Here is a 7,807-nt window from a genome sequence, read left to right on the forward strand (position 1 = left end):
CTTCCATTTCTATTTTTTGGAACAGTTTCAGGAGAATAGGTATTAATTCTTCTGGAAATGTTTGGTAGAATTCCCCTGGGAAGCCATCTGGCCCTGGACTTTTGTTTGTTGGGAGATTTTTGATGACTGCTTCCATTTCCTTAGTGGTTATAGGTCTGTTCAGGTTTTCTATTTCTTCCTGGTTCAGTTTTGGTAGTTGATACATCTCTAGGAATGCACCCATTTCTTCCAGGTTATCTAATTTGCTGGCATAGAGTTGCTCATAATATGTTCTTATAATTGTTTGTATTTCTTTGGTGTTGGTTGTGATCTCTCCTCTTTCATTCATGATTTTGTGGATTTGGGTCATTTCTCTTTTCTTTTTGATCAGTCTGGCCAGGGGTTTATCAATCTTGTTAATTCTTTCAAAGCACCAGCTCCTAGTTTCATTGATCTGTTCTGTTCTTTTGGTTTCTATTTCATTGATTTCTGCTCTGATCTTTATTATTTCTCTTCTCCTGCTGGGTTTAGGCTTGATTTGCTGTTTTTTCTCTAGCTCCTTTAGGTGTAGGGTTAGGTTGTGTATTTGAGACCTTTCTTGTTTCTTGAGAAAGGCTTGTATTGCTATATACTTTCCTCTCAGGACTGCTTTGCTGTATCCCAAAGATTTTGAACAGTTGTGTTTTCATTTTCATTGGTTTCCATGAATTTTTTTAATTCTTCTTTAATTTCCTGGTTGACCCATTCATTCTTTAGTAGGATGCTCTTTAGCCTCCATGTATTTGAGTTCTTTCCAACTTTCCTCTTGGGATTGAGTTCTAGTTTCAAAGCATTGTGGTCTGAAAATATGCAGGGAATGATCCCAATCTTTTGGTACCTGTTGAGACCTGATTTGTGACCTAGGATGTGATCTATTCTGGAGAATGTTCCATGAGCACTAGGGAAGAATGTGTATTTTGTTGCTTTGGGATGGAATGTTCTGAATATGTCTGTGAAGTCCATTTGGTCCAGTGTGTCGTTTAAAGGCTTTATTTCCTTGTTGATCTTTTGCTTAGATGATCTGTCCATTTCAGTGAGGGGGGGTGTTAAAGTCCCCCACTATTATTGTATTGCTGTCAATGTGTTTCTTTTCTTTTGTTATTAATTGCCTTCTATAATTGGCTGCTCCCATGTTAGGGGCATAGATATTTACAATTGTTAGATTTCTTGTTGATAGACCCTTTAAGAAGGATATAGTGTCCTTCCTCATCTCTTAGTACAGTCTTTGGCTTAAAATCTAATTTGTCTGACATAAGGATTGCCACTCCAGCTCTCTTTTGTTGTCTGTTAGCATGGTAAATGATTTTCCACCCCCCTCACTTTCAATCTTGGGGTGTTTTGGGTCTAAAATGAGTCTCTTGCAGGCAGCATATTGATGGGTCTTGTTTTTTAATCCATTCTGATAGCCTGTGTCTTTTGATTGGGGCATTTAGCCCATTTACATTCAGGGTAACTACTGAAAGATATGAATTTAGTGCCATTGTATTTCCTGAAAGGTGACTCTTACTGTATATTGTCTGTGTTCCTTTCTGGTCTATGCTGCTTTTAGGCTCTCTCTTTGCTTAGAGGACCCCTTTCAATATTTCTTGGAGGGCTGGTTTTGTGTTTGCAAATTCCTTTAGTTTTTGTGTGTCCTGGAAGCTTTTTATCTCTCCTTCAATTTTCAATGACAGCCTAGCTGGATATAGTATTCTTGGCTGCATATTTTTCTCGTTTAGTGCTCTGAAGATATCATGCCTGTCCTTTCTGGCCTGCCAGGTCTCTGGATAGGTCTGTTGCCAGTCTAATATTTCTACCATTATAGGTTACATATCTCTTCTCCCGAGGTGCTTTCAAGATTTTCTCTTTGTCTCTGAGACTCGTAAGTTTTACTATTAGATGTCGGGGTGTTGACCTATTTTTAGTGATTTTGAGAGGGGTTCTCTGTGCCTCCTGGATGTTGATGCCTGTTTCCTTCCCCACATTAGGGGAGTTCTCTGCTATAATTTGCTCCAATATACCTTCTGCCCCTCTCTCTCTTTCTTCTTCTTCTGGGATCCCAGTTATTCTAATGGTGTTTCATTTTATTGTATCACTTATGTCTCCAGTTCTGCCCTCGTGATCCAGTAGTTGTTGATCTCTGTTTTTCTCAGCTTCTTTATTTTCCATCATTTGGTCTTCTATTTCTCTAATTCTCTCTTCTGCCTCATTTATCCTAGCCGTTAGTGCCCCCATTTTTGATTGCACCTCATTAATAGCCTTTTTGATTTCAACTTGGTTAGATTTTAGTTCTTTTATTTCTCCAGGAAGGATTTCTCTAATAACCTCCATGCTTTTTTCAAGCCCAGCTAGTATCTTTAAGATCATCATTCTGAACTCTAGGTCCGACATCGTACTAATGTCCGTATTGAGTAGGTCCCTGGCAGACGGTACTACCTCTTGTTCTTCTTGCTGAGGTGATTTTTTTCATCTTGTCATTTTGTCCAGAGGAGAATAGATGAATGAGAGAACAAAATGCTAACAGGTTAACGACGTCCCCAGCAAATATACTCTAAAGAAATCAGAAAAGACCTGCAACCAGGGGAAAAGAAAGGGAAAGAAAGAAAAAGGAAAGAGGGAAAAAAAAAAGAAAAAGATAAAAACAAACAAAAACAGAACAAAACAAAAAAAAACAATATGATCAAATATGATCAGGCTAGTGCATAGATCAGTGCCACACACTAGATTTCGGGCGTATTTTGGTCTGTTAGAAGAAAGTGCCTCCTACAATTTTAAAGAAAGAAAGACTTATATATGTACAAAATAAGGGTTGATACAATGAAGGGATGGAATATAACTGTAAAGATGAAAATTATAAAAAATTTTATAAAAGGAATTGATAAGGTGTTTGAAAAAAGAAAGAAGATTTTAAAAAAAAGAAAAGAAACAAAGGAGAGAATGTGATCAGGCAGGAGACTAGAACAAAGCCATACACTAGTGATTTAGGGTATATTTTGATCTGTTAGAAGAAACTGTATCTCAAAATTATAAAGAGAGAACAACTTATATATATATGCCAAAAATGAGGGTATCTACTATGAAGGGATAGAATATGACTCTAAAAATGAAAAATAAAATTTTTTTTTTTCAAAAAGGGCTTGATAAGATGTTGGTTGAAAAAGGGAAAAAGAAAAATTAAAAAAAAACAATTAAAATAATTAACTTTGAAAAACTATTGAATCATGGTAAAAAAGCCATGAATTCTATGTGCACTATTCCCCTAGCGCTGGAGTTCTCCCGTTCTCATTGATCGGTAAACTTGGTCCTGGCTGGCTGTTCTTGCTGATCTTCTGGGGGAGGGACCTGTTGCCGTGGTTCCCAAATGTCTTTGCCGGAGGCGGAATTGCCCCGCCCTTGCCAGGGCGGGCTAAGTAATCTGCTCGGGTTTGCTCTCAGGAGCTTTTGTTCCCTGCAAGCTCTCGGTACAGCTTTGGAGGACGAGAGTGAAAATGGTGGCCTCCCAATCTCCGCCCGGAGGAGCGGAGAATTCGGGCCCCCGCTGCTCAGTGCGCCCCCAGAGAAAAGCAATCAGTCACTCCCGTCTCCCCGGTCTCCGGCTGCACTCCATGCTCACCCAGCCTGTGACCGAGTGTTTCTATCTCTGGCACCCGACTCGGTGTGGAGTCTCCAAACCCAGCAGATCCCCATGGTATGTTCCCGCGCCGCTCCTCCTGGGGGAGGAAGGGGAGTCTCCCTGGATCTGCTGCTTGTTGGGTCCCTGCTGGAGGAGCAGTGGCCCAACTGGGCCGCGGATCACAGTTTACGGCCACTGGGAGCTGAGAGCCCGTGCCTCGGCTCTGTCTCTGCAGCCGGCTTCCCCGCTCCGATCCCTGGGAGCTCTGCTGCACTCAGGCACCCCCGGTCTTTCTGTGACCCCGAGGGTCCTGAGACCACACTGTCCCGCGAGGGTTCCACCCCCCGCTTAGCCACTGGAGCGACGTCCCTCAGCGCAGCCGACTTCCCAAAGTTCCGATTTTGTGCTCCGCGGCTCTATCACTTGCCAGAAGCGGCCGGCGGAGGCCCCCTCCCCCACCGTCTATCCTCCCGAATATCGCCTCGAATTCACTTCTCTGAACGTCCTACCTTCCAGTAAGCGGTCGCTTTTCTGTTCAGAGAGTTGTTGCTACTCTCTTCTTCGATCTCCTGTTGAGTTCGTAGGTGTTCAGAATGGTTTGATCCCTATCCAGCTGAATTCCTGAGACCAGACGAAATCCAGGTCTCCTACTCCTCCGCCATCTTGCTCCTAGGTCTATTTGGGGTCTTTTGGAGCTCCATATAAATTTTAGGATTTGTTCTAGTTCTATGAAAAATGTCATTGATATTTTGGCAGGGATTGTATTAAATTTGTGGGTTATTTTGGATAGTATGGACATTTTAACAATACTAGTTCCTCCAGTTCATGAACATGGAATATCTTTCTCTTTGTGTCATCTTCATTTACTTTCATCAGTGTTTTATAGTTTTCGGAGTACAGGTTTTTTGCCTCCTTGGTTAAGTTTATTCCTAGATATTCTTTTGGTGCAATTATAAATGTGATTGTTTTCTTAATTTCTCTTCCTTCTGCTTCACTATTGTATAGAAATACAACATATTTCTGTACATTAATTTTGGATCCTGCAACTTTAATGAATTAATTGATCAGTTCTAGGTTTTGGTCAAGTCTTTAGGGTTTTCTATATATAATATCATCTCATCTGCGAATAGTGAAAGTTTTACTTCTCCCTTACCAATTTGGATGCCTTTTATTTCTTTTGGCGGGGGGGGGCGTTCTGACCTCTGTGGCTGGAATTACTAGTGCTATGTTGAATACAAGTGATAAGAGTGCACATCCTTGTTTTGTTCTTGATGTTAGAGAAAAAGCTCTCAGTTTCTCACCAATGAGGATGTTAGCTGGGGCTTTTTCATATATGGCCTTTACTATGTTAAGGTATGTTGCCTCTAAACATCCTTTAGAGTTTTTATTATGAATTGATGCTGTACTTTGTCAAATGCCGTTTCTGCATTTTTTGAGATAATCATATATATGGTTTCTATCTTTTCTCTTGTTAATATGATGTATCACATTGATTTGTGAATTCTGAACCACATTTGCATCCCAGGAATACATCCCACTTTAATCATGGTAAATGATGAATGACTTTCTTAATGTATTGTTGGATTTGGTTTGCTAATATTTTGTTGAGGATTTTTGTATCTATGCTCATCAGAGATACTAGCCTGTATAGTTCTAACAGTTTTTTGGTGGAGGCTTTAGAGTTGTCCATATATAATACCATGTCATCTGTAAATAGTGATAATTTTCTTTCTTTCCAATTTGGGTGTCCTTTATTTTATTTTTTTGCCTAAGTGATCTGGCTAGGACTTACTGTGTTGAATAAAAGTGACGAATGTGGGCATTTTTGTCTTGTGACTGATCTTAGAGGAAGGGCTTTCAGCTTTTCACCATTGAGTATGATGTTCGCTGTGCAGTTGTTACATATGGCCTTTATTATGTTGAGGTATGTTCTCTCTATACCCACTTTGTTAAGAGTTTTTATCATAAACAGACGTTGAATTTTGTAAATGCTTTTTGTGTATCTCTTGAAACGATCGTATGATAGTTATCCTTCATTTTGTGGTATATCACATTGACTGATTTGCTGATGTTGAACTACGGTTGCATCCTTATCTTTCTTTTTATTGATCTGCAGGTGTTAATTTTGTATTCTGGATACAAGCCTTTTGTTAGAGATACATGTTATAAATTTCTTCTCAGTGGCTAGCCTTTTTACTCTTATTGTTTTCTTTTTATGAATAGAACTCTTTGCTTTTAATGTGGTTCAAATTATTATTTCCTTTATGGTTAGTGATTTTTGCATCTTTTTAATAAAACTTTTGCCTACTCAAACGTCATGAAATATTCTATATATTCTTGTAGAAAATGTGTTTTACCTTTCAGATTTAGACCTACAATGTACCTAGAATTGCTTTTTTTGTTTTGGTCTGAAGTAGGGACAAAGTTTTTCTTGGACATATGGCTATTTGGATATATGAATATATAATTGATAGAGCATCATTTACTGAAAAGACAATCTTTCCCCTTTGTTTTCGGTGGCCAACTTTGTTTTATATCAAGTATTCATGTATATGAATCAATTCTAAATTCCATCTTCTGTTCAAGTTATCTATATTCTGACACTAATAGCAAACTTAATTAAGGTAGCTTTAAAATAATGCTTGCAACAGCCATTGCAGTACACTGCGCTCCACAGAGACAGTGCCTGGGCAAGTGAAAGCCAGATGGCACTGGGCGACTCTGAGCCTCCCTGGGGAAAATAATTAAATATGGGCAAAGGAGATCCTAAGAAGCTGAGAGGCAAAATGTCGTCATATGCATTCTTTGTGCAGACTTGCCAAGAGGAGCACAAGAAGAGACACCCAGATGCTTCAGTCAACTTCTCTGAGTTTTCTAAGAAGTGCTCAGAGATGTGGAAGACCACGTCTGCTAAAGACAAGGGACAATTTGAAGACGTGGCAAAGGCAGACAAGGCCCGTTATGAAAGAGAAATGAAAACTTAAATTCCCCCTAAAGGGGAAACAAAAAAGCTCAAGGATCCCAATGCACACTTGCTGCTCACTTCAGCAGCACGTATACCAATGCACCTAAGAGGCCTCCTTCGGCCTTTTACTTGTTTTGTTCCGAGCATCACCCAAAAATCAAAGGAGAACGTCCCCGCCTGTCCATTAGTGATGTTGCAAAGAAACTGGGAGAGATGTGGAATAACACTGCTGCAGACGACAAGCAGCCGCATGGAGAGAAGCTGCTAAGCTGAACGAAAAATGGGAAAAGGATATTGCTGCATACTAAGGTAAAGGAAAAACCTGATGCAGCGAAAAAGGGAGTCGTCAAGGCTAAAAAAAAGCAAGCAAAAGCAGCAAGAGGAGGAAGACAAGGAAGCTGAAGAGGATGAGGAGAAGGAAGATAAAGAAGAAGATGATGAATAAGTTCTAGTGCATTTTTTTCTCGTCTGTAAAGCATGTAACCCCCTCTGTATGCATCTCACTCCTTTTAAAGAAAAAAAATGGAAATGTAAGGCTGTGTAAGATTTGTTTTTAAACTGTATGGTGTCTTTTTTTGCATAGTTAACACACTACTGAATGTGTCTTTAGATAGCCCTGTCCTGGTGGTATTTTCAGTAGCCACTAACCTTGCCTGGTCCAGTATGGGGGTTGTAACTTGGCATGGAAATTTAAAGCAGGTTCTTGTCGGTGCCCAGCACAAATTAGTTACATATGGGGATGGTAGTTTTTCCATCTTCATTTGTCTCTGATGCAGCTTATACGAAATATTTGTTCTGTGAACTGAGTACCACTCTGTAATTGAAAAAAAAAAGTTGCAGCTCTTTTGTTGACATTCTGAATGCTTCTAAGTAAATATCACTTAAAAAAAAAAATAGGGGCGCCTGGGTGGCTCAGTCAGTTAGGCCTCGGACTCTTGGTTTCCGCTCAGGTCATGTTCTCAGGGTCTTGCGATGGAACCCTGTGTGGGGCTCCACACTCAGGACAGAGTCTGCTTGGGCTTCCCTCTCCCTCTCCCTCTCCCCCCACATGTGTGCATTCTTTCCCTCTCTCAAATAAATAAAATCTTTAAAATAAATAAATTAATTAAACAATGCTTGCTATTTTATAAAGCAAGTCCTCTGAATTTATTATTCTTTAAGAATATCTTGGCTCTTTTTGGCTTTTTGCATTTTTGTGTCAGTTTCAATATAAAAATATTCCAAGATGTTCA

At 39.7% G+C, this 7,807-nt stretch overlaps 1 pseudogene; it reads left to right on the forward strand.

Annotated features, from left to right (window-relative positions):
- Positions 1 to 6,360: 6,360 nt before the first annotated feature.
- On the forward strand, positions 6,361 to 7,020 carry LOC112812865 (high mobility group protein B1-like; annotated as a pseudogene).
- Positions 7,021 to 7,807: the final 787 nt, after the last annotated feature.

This window comes from Callorhinus ursinus, unplaced genomic scaffold (assembly GCF_003265705.2).
Source record: "Callorhinus ursinus isolate GAN/ISIS: 27379988/994484 unplaced genomic scaffold, GSC_fseal_2.0 scaffold16, whole genome shotgun sequence".
In the NCBI taxonomy this organism is placed as follows: Eukaryota; Metazoa; Chordata; class Mammalia; order Carnivora; family Otariidae; genus Callorhinus; species Callorhinus ursinus.